This window comes from Agelaius tricolor, unplaced genomic scaffold, assembly GCF_023055355.1.
Source record: "Agelaius tricolor isolate 1412-34295 unplaced genomic scaffold, bAgeTri1.0.p SCAF_86, whole genome shotgun sequence".
In the NCBI taxonomy this organism is placed as follows: domain Eukaryota; kingdom Metazoa; phylum Chordata; class Aves; order Passeriformes; family Icteridae; genus Agelaius; species Agelaius tricolor.
The window spans coordinates 409904-425224 of record NW_027269346.1 but is presented as its reverse complement, the minus strand read 5'-3'; the positions used below and the strand labels follow the sequence as shown (position 1 = coordinate 425224).

Below are 15321 nucleotides of genomic sequence, written 5' to 3'. Positions count from 1 at the left end.
GTGTGAGATTTGCAACTGCATTTGAATATTGAGACAGCAAAACAAAGTCCTGGGGTGCTGGAAGCGTTGATTTCCCTCCCTTGCAGGACTGCAGGCTCCTCCCTCTCGCCTGCCTGGATCGCTTTGATGCCGCTCAGGGCTGGTTACTCCTCTGCTCCAAGCAACAAGTGACATTTTCTCGCGGGTCACCCCAGCCCAGCCCCACAGCAATCCCTGCTCACGACCACACTGGGATCTCTGAGCAGGGTGCTGGTTGTACTGGGGTGCACAAGCAGCGTTTCACAGAAATCCCACTCTGCCCTGCCTGGACCTTGGATGTTTTCATCTTTGCTGCCCACAGCCTAAGGCGATGCTACAAAAGACACCTCTTTGTACTCAGACTGAGGGCCAGCATTTGCAAACTGAGATTTCCTGCTGCACCCCACGGGGAGATCAAGGGCTGCCCGTTCCACAGACGCCTATTTGATCAACACCCGGCCTCAAGTGAGCCAGTGAAACAACTGCTGTGCTCCTTTCCTGCTCCTTCATCCCAGTTCAAAGCTCCCAAGGTGAGTTTGTGGCTGTACCTGCACCAGAACAGCCCAGCCCGTCACACACTGCAGCTCCTGCCAGAATATTCCAGTGCTCCTCCACTCAATGGACCCAGAACCGAGGCCCCAGCAAAGCAGAGCCCTCAAACAGGACATTAAATAAATGCATTTTCATTGCCTCAAGCTTTCAGGGCATTACAGACACAGTCCATGCAAAGTTTAAGAAGTTTTGCAGTTAAAATAAATAAAGACTCTTCAGAAGGAGCTGAGGTTGGAAATGAGCATCAAGTCCCAGCTGTGTCCAATGCCCACCTTGTCCCCCAGCCCTGAGTGCCACCTCCAGGAATTCCTTGGACACCTCCAGGGATGGGCACTCCAAAGCTCCCTGGGCAGCCCCTGCCAAGGCCTGACCCCCCTTTCCATGGGGAAATTCCTCCCTCTTCACCCAATTCCTCAGAATTGGGTAAAACACCTTTCCCAGAACAAGGCACCACCAGGCTGTTCTCCCTACATGGCACCACTTCACCTCTATTTATGAGCCAGGCTTCATCCATCATAGAACACCCTGAAAGGAAAACAATCCCTGGGAACTCTCAGAGCCACCCTTCAGAGTTTTACCTGGACAAAGAAACATCAAAGCTCAAGCTGCTCTGGGAATCCCAAACCAGCAGGACACACTCCTGATCTGAGGCCACGGCTTGCTGGGTACTAAACCTGCACTGCTGGGAAAAAATGGGTTTCCCTTGCCATACAGCATTAGCAGCAAAAAAATAACCAGCTGGGTCATACCCCCAAACTGGCTTCCAACACTGCTGCAGGAATGTCTGAGCAGGGAGGAAGGATGGAGCAGCAGGGAGGGGACAGCATCCCAGCTGAAATGTCCATCCAGCTTGGGCTTGGAGCACTAATCCAAGGAGTCACTCACACTGTGACTGAATTCCCTCAATCATAACCAAAACCACTCATAAAACCCATGGAATCTGTGGGGTAAGCATTTCAAAAGACTGAAAAGGATGACACTTGTTTTTCCAAGCTTATTAAAGAATCCTAGAGATTGGATCAACATTGGGAATGAACATCCACCTTGCACAAGTGATCATCAATAGTTCTCTTGGAATGGTTTGGTTGGCACTGGGATAGTGAAGGTGTCCCTGCCCTTGGCAGGGGCTCTAAGGCCCCAACCATCCTGGGATCCCGTGATTCCCCCCAGGACTCTGAACGGGCCAACCCACAGGAATTGCAGCAATTTCCTCAGCAGGAATGGCCCCTGAAGCATCAAAATCTAAACCAGCAGGGCCCTGGAGATCCTGGATCCTTTCAGCAGGGCCCTGGAGATCCTCTTGCTTCCTCCAGCACCGGCCCTGCTGGTTGGCTGCTGGTGATCCCACCTGCTGTTCCCAAAGTAACACATTCCTGAGCAGGGCACTGTCCACAGCTCCAAACAAACTGGGATTACACAACAGGATTTTCCCCACATGGCCAAAGTCTCCCGTGCCCACCAGGTGACCCCGTCTCACTCCACTGCTCCTCGGAAAACTCCAGCACAGATCCAAATCCCAAGGATACACTCAATACTTCTCCTTGCTTTCCTCTTCTAAAACTAAAAATAACTCAACAGTTTTGTTCTTGGGAACTGCACTGCTTTATTTTAGCATTTGCTTCCAGGTATTTGAGGAAACAGCACAAAGAAGCTCCAAGAACCCCAGAATCCCTGGGGCTGGAAAAGCCCTCCCAGCCCATCCAGTCCCAGCTGTGCCCAATGCCCTCCTTGTCCCCAGCCCAGAGCCTGAGTGCCACCTCCAGGAATTCCTGGGACACCTCCAGGGATGGACACTCCAAAGCTTCCTGGGCAGCCCCTGCCAAGGCCTGAGCCCCCTTTCCATGGGGAAATTCCTGCTGATGCCCAAAATTCACCTGTCCAAAATGAAGTGGCCATTTGTTTTCCTGCAAGACACAGCATTCCCCAGGAGACCTGCTGCTGGAAATGGAGGGCAAAGCAGGAGCAGGGAGGCCATGGACACACTGGATCCCCACACTAACATCACTGCCCTGCACCAGTTATTTAGTTATTTCATGTGTCAGAACAAAGGTGACTGAAGGGAAGGAAAAACAGAAGGCCTGAAATTGCCTCTTTTGCAAGAGGAAGTTACAGTGTAACAGCCATGAAATCGGGTGTGCAGTCCCTGCTGGCACCCCATCCCAAACCCCTCACCAGCATCTGGCACCCTAAAGCCCCTTACAGCTTTTGGAAACTCCTGTGCTGCCTCATCCTTGAGATTCCAGAGCCCTCAGTCACACACAGCAGCCTAGGACCAGCCACAAGTAAACAAATTTTCTCTAAAGCAGGAAGAAAAAACTCAGTAAAATATTGATAAACTTCTCCTGAGCTTTGGGTCCTCCCCGTGCCAGGCACTGAAGAAGGTGGGGAAACCCTGTCCCCTGTCCCCTGCCTGAAGGGCCTCAGAGCCCCTGCAGTGCCACCATGGCAGGGACACCTCCCACTGTCCCCAGTGCCCAGCCTGGCCTGGGCACTGCCAGGGATGCAGGGGCAGCCCCAGCTGCTCTGGGCACCTGTGCCAGGGCCTGCCCACCCTCCCAGGCAGGAATTTTTTCCTAATATCCGATCTAAACCAATGCATCCCTGCCCTCTGGGAATCCATTCCCTGTGTCCTGGCACTCCAGTGCTGATTCAGGGTCCCTCTCTGGCTCTCTTGGATCCCTTCAGGGCCTGGAAGGTTTGTGTGGTCTCCACATGACCTTCCCTTCCCCAGGCTGAACATTCCCAACCCTCCCAGGCTGTCTCTGTATGGACGTGCTGGGCTCCTCTGGACCTGCTCCAGCAGCTCCACGTCCTCCTGATGCCAGGAGCAGCAGAGCGGTGCCCCACACCCCTCACAGAACTGAAAACCAGCTGTGCTGGGCATGGGCACAACAACAACTTGGATTTGCTTCAGTGCTTTGGCCCTAGAGAGATCTCCATGGTTCTGAATCCCTGCCTGCTTCCAGCAGCAAACTCAACTCATCCACCTGCTGTGGGAGAGGGAGAGGGTTCCCCAAGGCAGAGCCCAGGGTTTGGACATGGCTGAACACCAGCATCTCACAGTCACAGAACCGTTCAGGTTGGAAAAGCTGCTGGGGAGCGCCCAGCCCAATGTCCTCCGGCTGCCTGACCCAGGTGAGGAGGTCCTGTCCCTGTCCCTGTGCCTGTCCCTGTGCCCTGCCCAGGCTGGGTCTCCCCCAAGGTGCAGCTCCTCATGCTGAGGATGACTGATGTCAGTCAGTCACACAGATGCCCTGGGCAGGAGAGGAACGAGCGCTTCTCCAGCACAACTCAGCTATTTCAGACCCCTGCACAGACAGGGAATGAGCACCTGGCTCCTCCACTGACTAAAAAAGGAACCCTGAGCCACTGAACCTCAGAAAGAAGGATTTACATCACAGAGGTGTGAACCTAGGGAGAGGTTCCAGCCCCTGGAAAGCCAAGGCAAAGTATGAAACACACTGCTGGGGAAGGGGAAATACTTAGAAAGTCACGGAAGAAAAGTTAGGATATACCATGGACAGTACAACATGAAATAATGATACAGTAAATCAGGGAATCATAGAATGGTTTGGGTTGGAAGGGACTTTAAAGAACACCTCATTCCAACCATGGCAGGGAACAAGGACTAGGAGAATGCAGGAGAAGTAAGTAACAACTGAGCACAAAGAAAAACAATCTTCCAACTGAAAAATAAAAAGGAAACAAGCTGCAGAACTAAGCTAAAAAAACATCCTTTGGTGTTTTCCAATTTGCTAAATGGTGCAGACTGAGTACCTGCTCAGCAGGAGTGGGGTGTCGTGGCTCAGGGCTGAGGTCTCTCAGGATAACCTGGATATTCCATTCCCTGGGCTGAGCTTGACTTAACCTAACCCAGAACCATGGCTGTCAACACCAGTGGAGCCCCACTGCTGCAAGCCCATCACATTTCAGCCCCATATTCCAACTGCCTGGCAGAACTTCCAGCAGCGGGACTCAAGTTCAGTGAAACAGAAGTGCAGAGTCATGAGATGGGTTTGGGTGGGAAGGGACCCCAGAGCCCCTGCAGTGCCACCATGGGCAGGGCCACCTCCCACTGTCCCAGGCTGCTCCAGCCCCAGTGTCCAGCCTGGCCTGGGGCACTGCCAGGGATGCAGGGGCAGCCCCAGCTGCTCTGGCAATTCCAGCCCAGCCAGGAATTCCTCATTGCCAAGATCCCATCCCTGGCTGCCCTCTGGCACTGGGAGCCATTCCCTGGGTGCTGTCCCTGCAGGCCTTGGCCCCAGTCCCTCTGCAGCTCTCCTGGAGCCCCTGCAGGCCCTGCCAGGGCCTCTGAGCTCTCCCTGGTTCCTCCTCTTGTACAGGTGAAACATTCCCAGCTCTCCTGGCCTGGCTGCAGAGCAGAGGGGCTCCAGCACCTCCATGGCCTGTCTGGGTTCACTCCAGCAGCTCCAGGTCCCTCTGCTGTCGGGAGCTGCAGGCTCTCAGAGGCAGCAGCAGAAGTTCCCAGGAAGGGGAGGTGTCTGAGTCCTGCTCCCTGTGAGCCCTGCACAGGCACAGCCACACTAGGAACACGTTGCACCACGATGCTGCCAGCGCCATCCAGCCACGCCCTGGTTAAATCCCAGGACGGCCCTGCCCCTGTGCTCCTCGCTGGCTCCCAGGTGCCCGTGCCGTGCCCGGTGCCAGCGCTGCCGTGCGCTCCAGCTGCGGAGCTCCCGGTGCTGGCCCCGTGCCCGCGGCCGTGCCGCTGCCATCCCGCACGGACGCGGTGCCAGCACAGGGCAGCCTGGCCTTCTGCCCGCTCCTGGCACGGGGCAGCCCTGCCCTTCGTCCTCTGCCTCGGGGACACGGGGACAGTTTGCAACCTGTGAGCTCACAGGCTCAATTATCCTTCTCAAAGAAAAGAAATCCATCTTAACATAAAAGAATTCAATTAAACGGCGTCCCGGGGGATCTGCCGAGGGAAGAGAACACAAATAAACAGCGAAGGAAACACAACCTTCTCATCCCAGCCCGCTGCACAGCCGAGCAAGGAGCTGCAACGAGCTGCAGGCTGTGCAGGGCTACGGGAACGGAAGGAAAGGAAGAAACTGCCACACGGAAGAAAACCCCAAATGTCAGAGCAGAGCCAGCGGTGTGCTCTCTGAGGCGTGACACAAGTCAGTCCTCACAAGGAATCGAGCACAAAACTGAAACTGAAGCAGCTTCTTGTGTTCTATTTCCTTCTTCCTTCCTGTGGCTGCAGCAGCCAGACCATCCCCACTCCTGCAGGTCCGTGCCTCTCCCAGTGCCAGGCTCTGCTCTGCTGCCACTGTTCCGAAAGCTGCCCAGGGAAATCAGAATCAAAGTGACTCCGGGGTCATCAGTGTCACTCCGGGCCACAGAGCTCTGAGCAGCAGCAAACTGCAGGACTGAAATCCCACTGCAGCCCCAGGTTCCCAGCCCAGGCACCAGCAGGGGCTCTGCCAGGCCCACACAAACCCTGAACTGAGCAGTCCAGATGTCTGGGAAGTTTCCCTGCAAAGCCAAAGTTCCACCTGGCTCCAGCTCCCTTCAGCACCTTCTCAGGTGACCTGGATGCAGCCTGAGGGGACACCAGGGAAGCGTGCAGATGGTACCAAACTGGGAGGAGCTGCTGCCTCCCCTAAGGCAGAGAGGCCCTGCAGAGACTGGACAAATCCGAGGGCTGGCAACCACCAGCAGTGTGAGGTTTAACACAGGCAGGTGCTGGATTCTGCAGCTGGACCAGGGCAGCCCTGGATGCACCCACAGACTGGGATGGGGGGGCTGGAGAGCAGCTCTGGAAAGGGACCTGGTCCTGGTGGATGACAAGGGGGCCCTGAGTCAGCAGTGCCCTGGTGCCAGGAGGGACATCCCTGTCTCGGGGGGCACCAGGGACAGCAGCAAGGGAGGGGATTGTCCTGCTCTGCACTGGGGAGGCCTTACCTCCACTCCTGGGATTGGGCACCTCAATGTACAAAACAACTAAAGCTCCTGGGGAGCATCCAAAGGAGGGACATGGGGATGGGGAAGGGCCTGGAGGGGCCACACGAGGAGCAGCTGAGGGCACCTGGAATGTCCAGCTGGAGGAGACTGAGCTCAGGCGTCCCCAGGGGCTGCAGCCTCATCCCAAGGGACAGCTCTGATCTCTGCTCCCTGAGAGCAGGGACAGGACCCAAGGAATGGCTGGAGCTGTGCCAGGGAGGGTCAGGCTGGAAAGCAGGAAAGGTTCTGCCCCAGAGGGTGCTGGGCACGGCCCCGGGGCTGCCAGAGCTCCCCTCCCAGGGATGCAATCCCCTCCCTGCGATTGCTGGGGTGTCTGTGCAGCACCAGGAGCTGGAGCTGTGATCCCTGTGCTCCCTTCCAGCTCAGCAGATTCTGTGGAAAGCCGTGCCAGAGAAGCTTTTCACTCTGCCCCGGCCAAGGAAGAGCTCTGAGCTCTGCCTGCCCCCAGTGACTCCCTGCCCTTTGCCATTTCACCAGAAGGTTTTCTCTTCACGCCTTGCAGCTTCCCCTCCTGCCCAGACGATCCCGGTGTCCTCAGGCACCCCGGGCTGACTCCAGGGGAAGGAATGGGGTGTGTGGGTACCGTGACGCCAGGGACAGCCACCCCCAGCGTGCTCCCGGCTTTCAGGTAACAGGTGGACACAGCAAGGAGAGACAGAGAAGGACAAGGAGGAGCAATCCCAGCCCAGCAGCTGCAGAGCTGCCAGCTCAGGCTGAGGAGCTGCACTTCCTCCTGACAGCACCTCACCCTCGCTGTGGTGACAGCCCCCGGTCACGGCTCCGTGCCACGTGGGGTTTGGTTTAAAGGCGCCCCTGACAAAATGACAATTCTGGTCAGGCTTCAGGCCCTGCAGACGTTTATTACTGTCACTCTCGAGGTGCCTCTGCTCCATCTGGGACTAACAGGCACTAAGAAACACAAAGATGGAACTTCCCACTTCCACACCTCATCTAACAGCAATATGTGTGGCATTCAAATTCCACCTAAATCTGAGCCTTTTTTGTCTGATATTTTCAAGCTTGGCTGCAAAAGCTTCATTTCCTGAGATAACTGATATTTATTTGCCCAAGTTTCCCTCCAAACCAGAGTTAAGGTGCAGGTAAAAATAGTCCAGGCAGCGATAATAATGTCAATATTGGTTATTGCAGTGCTGGCAGCTGGGTAGGATCAAAACAAGGAGCAGGGAAGTCCATCAGGAGTGAGGGGAGGATGGTGGGAGGAACAGGGACAGAGAGGGAAAAAGAAAAGCTCAAGTAGAGAAACAGAGCAGCAGCCAGGAAAGACAACACACTCCTGCTTCCAATAATATTGAATCAAAGGAGACACTTAAGAGCCTTTGTTGCTACTCCTGGTCACACAGAGGCCACATTCCTTCCCTGAGCCTTAATAAACCCCGACATCTGTGGATTTTCCATGAAAAGGAGGTAAAACCACCACAGTCCATAAATGTAACTGGGAGCAGGGCTGTGTTCCCTACACAGAGGGCCAGGAGTGAGGGACTGCTGCTCCCGGCCGAGCTCAGTGACAGCCCGGCCCGAGCACTGCCGTCACTCATTAACTCACTCTATTAACTCCTCAATCAGTTCTCCAGGAATTCTGCATCCAGCAAAACAAGACCTCCCACAAACCCTCCTCCCTGTAAAGTTCTCTGAAGTTCTGACAACCTGGCACAGGCTCCCCAGGGAATGGGCATGGCCCTGAGGCTGCCGGAGCTCCAGGAGCACTTGGACAACACTCCCAGGGATGCACAGGGTGGGATTTGGGGGGTCCTGGGCAGGGCCAGGAGCTGGACTGGATGATCCCTGTGGGTCCCCTCCAACTCGGGATATTCCTTGATCCTGTGAGTGAAGCACCCAGCTCCTCCTTTGCTCTCAGCTCACCGACCTCACCCGTTTCTCCCGCACCATTTGCACCCAAATTTCCCAGTTATTCTTGTTCTGCTCCTGTTCCAAACCCAAGATTTCCTCCAACAAGAGACTCTCCTATTTCCTGGCATTCCAGTTTGCCCATTTTTACGGCTGAGCTGCAGCTCCTGCCCTTCAGGCACTCTGACTCTGTTAAACCATCCTGCTGGATGACATCCACAGCCATGATCCCAGCACAGAACCCCGGGCTGCTCCACCTGCACCCCCGGCTGTCAGCAAGGAGAGCAGGAGAGCTCATCCCTCTGTTCCCAGCCCCGAGCTCCCCCCAGACTCTGCTGAGCAGGGACGGGACCCAGGGAAGGGCTGGAGCTGTGCCAGGGGAGGGATAGCATGGACAGCAGGAAAGGCTTTTCCAAGGGTGCTGGGCACTGCCCAGGCTCCCCAGGGAACGGGCACAGCCCCAGAGCTCCAGGAGCGTTTGGGCAGCGCTGCCAGGGAGGCACAGGCTGGGATTGTTGGGGTGTCTGTGCAGGGCCAGGAGCTGCAGCTGTGATCCCTGTGGGCCCTTCCCACTCAGGAGATTCCATGGTTCTGTGATGCTGGAATTCCTCTATACCACTGCTGGGCTCAGGGAAGAAAAGTTTTGGGTCCCTTTTGCCACCAGAAAACTCAAATGAAGCATTCTCTGTACAGAGCATGGAAAAGCACCACAGGAAAACACTGGAATATCTCCCTACCAAAGAGGAGAGGAAGCATTAACAAACCAACACCCCTTTCCTGCTCAGGATCTTACTGTGGGGAACAGCAGGGATGGGATTCCCTCCAGCTGTCTCCCAATCCAACCAGGAAACTGTGATCAGGACCGGAGGATCCCACTCTGGAACACAGCTGGGCCCCCCAGCCCCCTGTTCCCCAGGGAAGCTCTGCCAACAGTGGCCTGGAGCTTCCCAAAAATCCTGTAAGCCCACAGAGCACTTTTCTCCTGGTAACAAACCCCCGAGCAGCAGCTCTCACACAGTGCTGCCTCGTCGTTATTATTTTTGACAGTTTCCAATTTGTGAAGTCAGAAATCCACCCTGTCCCTCCCACAGCACACGCAGAGCTCCTGGAACACCAGGCTGAGCAGGAGATGATCCACAGCTCCTGCATCCCACAACAAACCTTCCCCCAGCGTGAGGTTCTGCAGGAACCTCTCCTGCACCACCTGCCCGACAGGCACCTGCTGCTGCAGCACCAATCTGTCCCCACTGCCAGCCAGGACCTCGTCCCACATCCTTGGATTTCAGCGTTAATCCAAAGGAAGTACAGAAAGCACCAGGAATATCAGTGTACACACAGAGAACAAGCCTTGGTTTCAGACCGGTTTGTTCCTACCCAGCCCTCAGCACCTTCTGCCGAGCAAATGTCACCCAGGCCAGCCCGGGCCATGATGTGCTCCCACTGACAGCCCAAAATTTAACTTTGCTTCCCATGAGATCACCATTGGTTGCCATGGAAATCCCTATACTACCATCCACCAAGGGTTTTTTTTACCACTGAAGTATTTTGGCAGCATGTTCGCTTTTAAGTGTCAGAGTAATAAGAGAAAACATAAATGCTTCTTCTCTCATCAGGCTTTAAACAGAGCTTTATAACCCAAATCTGCTCCTAAGACCTTGGTTCAAACCTGTGGGGCTGAGCAGGGCTGGAATCACCACCTTCTCCTTTCTGAGACACAAAATAAACAATGAAAACAACCTTTAAGTTTTTAAAACATTGATTTCCAAGCAGGGGATCAAGAGAGGAAAAACCTCTTAGGCCCCTCCAAGTTCTCTCAGTTTCTCTTTTTCACTTCCTAGTTTGGTTTTTTTTTAGCTGGTGCAAAACAAGGCCCTCAAATTCAGCAGGGCCCTCCCAGCCTCTGCCAGGAGCCGCTTTCCTGTCAGATCAATCTTGTGGTGATTCCAGCGGGGCCTCCACTCCTACCCCGGTTTCTGGTCGTTAATAAAACCAGCACAGTGACATTTACGGCCAAACTCTGCACCCTGAGGTGGGCAGGTCCCCAGGAGGGTGACACCCGTGGGAGGCTGATCCCCCTCCTGTGACCCCCGGGAGGGACCTGACCCCGGGAATGGACCAGACCCTCAGGAGAGGGGACCCTGACCACTGATCCCTCTCCTCTCACCCCCGGGAGGGACCTGACCCCCGGGAACAGGACCAGACCCCCTCAAAGGGGAGCAGACCCTCGGGAAGAGGGGCAGACCCTTGGGAAGGGGAGCAGAGCCCTGGGAGGGGGATCTGACCCGCCAGAGGGGACCAGACAGCTGAGAGTGACTTGACCCATAGGAGGGGAACCACACCCCAGGTAGGGGGACCCTCAGAAGGGAGATCTGACCCCCGGAAGGGACCTGACCTCCGGGACTGACCTGACCCCCAGGAGGGGGGCAAGAACCTCGAGAGGGGGACCTGACCCTCGGGAAAGGGACCAGACCCCCAGAGGGGTGATGTGACCCTCGGGCAGGGGACCCCCGGAAGGTGGCCAGACCCTCGGGAGTGCGCGCTGAGCCATAGGAGGGGGATCTGAGTGGCAGAAAGGGTGACCTGACCCCTGACCTTGCCACCGCCACCACTCCCGACAGCTCCGGCCACTCCCGGCCGGCCAGGTGAGCTCCAGGACCACCTGGAGGCCGCAGCCCCAGCCCCCAGCCCCGCCAGCCCGCCCCGCACGCACCAAAACACGGCAAAAGGAAACTGTCACGCGCAGAGCAGGCGGATTTAACCCAGATCCGCACGGAGCGAGGCGGCGGGACCACGGCCCAGCCCCGGACAGCGGCTCGGCGGGAGAGATTTTTAACCCCCCAAACGGAACCGAACCCCCAGAGCTCGGGGGGCGGCTCCGGGAGGCCGGAGCTGAGCCGGGGGGGCGGCGGGGCCCAGTCCGCGGCGCCGGGCCCAGCCCCGACCCTGGACCCGCGAGGGCGGCGGTGACAGCCGGGTCTCACCTGCGGGTGCCGGGCTGCCCTCGGGCGCTGCCGGGCCGGGCTGCGGGCCGGGCCCGCGGGCTGGGCCGGCCGGGGCTGCGCGGGCAGCGGCGGCGGAGCGGCGGCGGCGGCGGCTCCAAAATGGCGGCGGCGCCGCGGATCCCTCAGGGCGGGGGAGAGGGGCGGGGCCGAGGGAGAGTGGGCGGGGTCTGTATTGGGCGTGGTCGTTGGTGGGCGGTGCTATCGGAAGTGGGCGTGGCTGGGGCGGGACCGCGGGGACACGGGGACGGGGACAGGGATGGGCATGGGGATGGGCACATGGGGACACGGACACCGCAGGACGGGGATGAGGACTGTGGGACGGGGATCGCGACTCGGGACGGGACGGGGGGACGGGACGGGGGACAGTGGGACGGGAATGGGGATGGGGATGGTGGGGCGGAATGGGGACGAGGACAGGGGGACGAGGATGGGGACACGCGGACGGGAATGGGGATGGGGGACGGGATGGGATGGGATGGGATGGGGGACAGGAACGGGGACAGGGAAGACAGGGACGGGAATGAGGATAAGGGGACGGAGACTCGGGGGCGGAGATGGAGACACGGGGGCGGGGACTGGGGACAGGGAGATGGTGGGACGGGGATGTGACAGGGACCGAGACACGGGGACACTGGGATGGCCACGGGGACACGGGGACAGGGGGTCGGGATGGTGGGGCGAGGGCGGGGACAGAGGAACGGTGGGGCGGCCCCCGCCCCGGGGACAGGGGCGAGGGGACAGCGACAGCCCTCGGGAGCCCGGGGTGGGCGAGCTGCGGCCCCCGGGGGTGGTCACGGCCTCGGGGGGAGCACGAGGACAGGACCCCGCGGCTGGGGGGACACGGGGACAGCGGGAGCCCCTCCCTGGCCTTCAGGTGGCCCCAGCATTACTGCAAGGGGGGGACCCCGAGATGGGGGTCAGGGAACTGGGGTGGGGACAGGGTCCACCGTGTCCAGGGATGTGGGGTGAGCACGGGGAAGGGAAGGGAAAAGGGAGACGGAGGGAGCAGGGAGCCAGGACTGGAGCAGGGATCTCTGAGTCATGCTGGCAGCCTGGGCTCCTGGATCCGCTGTCGCCGTGCCCGGATTTGTCTTTGTCTCGTGGATAAACTGCTTTCCAAGTGCCAGCATCCTCCAGGAACCAGCAGGAAGCCATCCAATCGTTCATTCCAAAGTGAATTCCTGCCATGAGATTTACCACTAAGCTGCTCCGTGCTGCTCTCGCCGAGGCCTTGACCCTGCACAGATTCCTGCACGTGGTTAAAGTTTACAGGGAAAACGTGGCCTTTGCCACGGGAAAAGAGGGACGGTTTTGTACTGCCCTGCTCCCAGGGGGCACGGAATCACGGGATCCTGGAATGGTCAGGGCTGGGAGGGAGCTTAAGGCTCTGCCTGTGTCACCCCCTGCCACATGCTGGGGTTTGGCTATGGGACTGTGCCACAGAAATGCCACTAGAAGTGTCCCCCACGACTGAGTGGGTAAAATTCCTCATTTATGGACGCTTTTCCAGTGTGAGGGCAGCAAGGGAAGGACTCCTAGAATTTATACAGCACCCAGTGTGGTAATTAGCATGTTGGTGGCCATTAATGCGGGAAAAAATAGCACAGTCTCAGGAGTTTCACTTCCCTGTTTCGTTCTGTTGGAGGGAAATGGGCTTATAAAGCATTTTTTGTGGCTTACTGTGGCTTCTGGGGACAGGACGAAACCATCCAAGCAAATTCCCAAACTTTCCAGCCACCCCCAGAGCCCATTCCCACCCCCAGGAGGGCTGGGGTTGTACAGCCTGACTCCTCCAGCTGATTTCTAGAGTTCCAACCTTGGAACAGCTTCCTTCGTCTCTGCTCCAGCCCTCTGGAACACACTAAGATACAGCTGAACTCTGGGCTTGGCAGCAGCAGGGCCAGGAGCTGCCAGCTCCCCTCTCCCAGCAGGGACAGGGACAGGGACAGACACCCCAGGCCACGGTTCTGTGCCCTGGTTGTGACACAGGGCACTGGATCCCACTGGGAACCACTGCTGGAATGTCCTCAGCACCGACACAAGGGGCTGAGCCCAGCTGTGGCAGGGCCAGGCTGGACACTGGGGCTGGGAGCAGCCTGGGCTCACGGAAGGTGTCCCTGTCCCTGGCAGGGTGGCACTGGGTGGCATTAGGGACCCCCTCAATGCAAACCATGGCAGGATTCCCTGCAGGTGCTCTGTGTGAGGGCAGCCCCTCGGCACAAGGAGCGCTCCGGCTGCAGAGCTCCCAGCTCTGGAGCAGGGAGCGGAGCTGAGCCTGAGCAGGATTCCCAGCGGGAGCGGGCACACGCTGGGTGGGAGGCTGCAGGCCCAGAATAGGCTGTGGATGATGAAGAATTCTGGGATCTATTCTTGGCTCAGGATTGAGGCGTGATCTGGTGCCTCCAGCAGGCATCAGAACAGGATCTCCCAGCGCCAGTTTGACATTAATCTGAGCGGCCCTGCAGGGAGGAGGGGACGAGCTCTCCTCCCTCCTCCCGCAGCCACAGACTCTGCCGAGCACCCGGCGCTGCTCTGGGAGCTTTTCCAAACCCCGGCGTTTCTCTCTGGCTGCCTTTTGGGCCGAGTGACCAGGCCTGGTTCGAATCCCACAGCTCCGAGTGCCCGAGCGCAAACAGCCCGAGGAGCAGCTCGCATTCCTTGGCCTGCGGCACCCCGCACGTTCCCGGGGCTGCAGGGAATGTTCCTCGCTGCTCTGGGGAACATTATCCCGCCCGGCAGTGCGGGAGCACGGGCGGCCAGGGCAGCGGCTCCTGCGGGGCCGGGGCGCACGGTTAATTATAGCCGGCAGGGTTGGGCAATGTTGTGTTTGCCGGGTTGCCGGGGAGATGAGCAGCGGCCCCAGCGCTGCCCCGGCAGCTCCGCGCTCGGCACCAGCGCTGCGCTTGCAGAGCTGCACCACCGACCTTCCCAAATATGGTCCAGCAGCAGCCAGAGCTCCCCAGCTCAGGCCGGGCTCTGGGATCAGCCGGCTCCTGCCATCGGACCCTCACAGCCTCTCCTGAGAGCACCAAGCTCAGCCCTCCGGGAAAATCCCGCTCTGCAGCCTCCCCTGGGCTGGGCAGAGCCCGAGCCCCGCAGGGCTCCCGCCGGGAGGTGCCGAGAGGAGCCGGGCAAAGGAGTCCTGAGGTCTCGGGGGTTTCAACAACAGGAAACCAAAACTACTCTGGGGAGGTCCTCAGGTCAAGGAAACCTCCTGTGGAGCCCGGCTGGGAGAGCTGGGAATGTTCATCTGGAGTGGGAAATGCTCCAGGGAGAGCTCAGAGCCCCTGGCAGGGCCTGCAGGGGCTCCAGGAGAGCTGCAGAGGGACTGGGGCCAAGGCCTGCAGGGACAGCACCCAGGGAATGGCTCCCAGTGCCAGAGGGCAGCCAGGGATGGGATCTTGGCAATGAGGAATTCCTGGCTGGGCTGGGATTGCCAGAGCAGCTGGGGCTGCCCCTGCATCCCTGCAGTGCCCCAGGCCAGGCTGGACACTGGGGCTGGAGCAGCCTGGGACAGTGGGAGGTGGCCCTGCCATGGCAGGGCTGGCACTGCAGGGGCTCTGGGGTCCCTCCCCACCCAGCCATGCCAGGATTCCCTGATTCTGTGATTCCAACATTTGTGTGTCCTGCCTCGTGACTCTGGGAAATTCTCTGTGAAGGAATGGGGATGCTGGGTGTGACCTACTGCCCCTGACAGTTCCATGCCCAGGGACAGGGCTCTGCTCCCATTCTAATGGAAACCCTCCAGCCCTCACTTTTATACTTCTCAGATGTTCTAAGCACTTTTATTGCCCTTTTTATTCACAGTTAATTTTCTTCTGCTTGGCCAGGTGGGAATGTTCGTGTGGCTGCAGTGAAATCAGCCATGGGAGACCCCTGGGACAAGATTAAAACT

The 15321-nt window shown here is 58.3% G+C and overlaps 1 protein-coding gene across 5 annotated transcripts in view; it reads right to left on the bottom strand.

The window, feature by feature from the left end:
• The window catches only part of PPP6R2 (protein phosphatase 6 regulatory subunit 2), a 57028-nt gene extending 45470 nt beyond the window's left edge, over positions 1-11558 (bottom strand). For 4 of the 5 annotated variants that reach the window (XM_071418427.1, XM_071418430.1, XM_071418431.1 and 1 more), the window contains exon 1: positions 11406-11558. The gene's annotated coding sequence lies outside the window, so the exon portion shown is untranslated. Of the gene's footprint in view, positions 1-11134; positions 11283-11405 lie in introns of those variants that run through there. The other variant, XM_071418428.1, reaches the window with a different exon arrangement.
• Positions 11559-15321: the final 3763 nt, after the last annotated feature.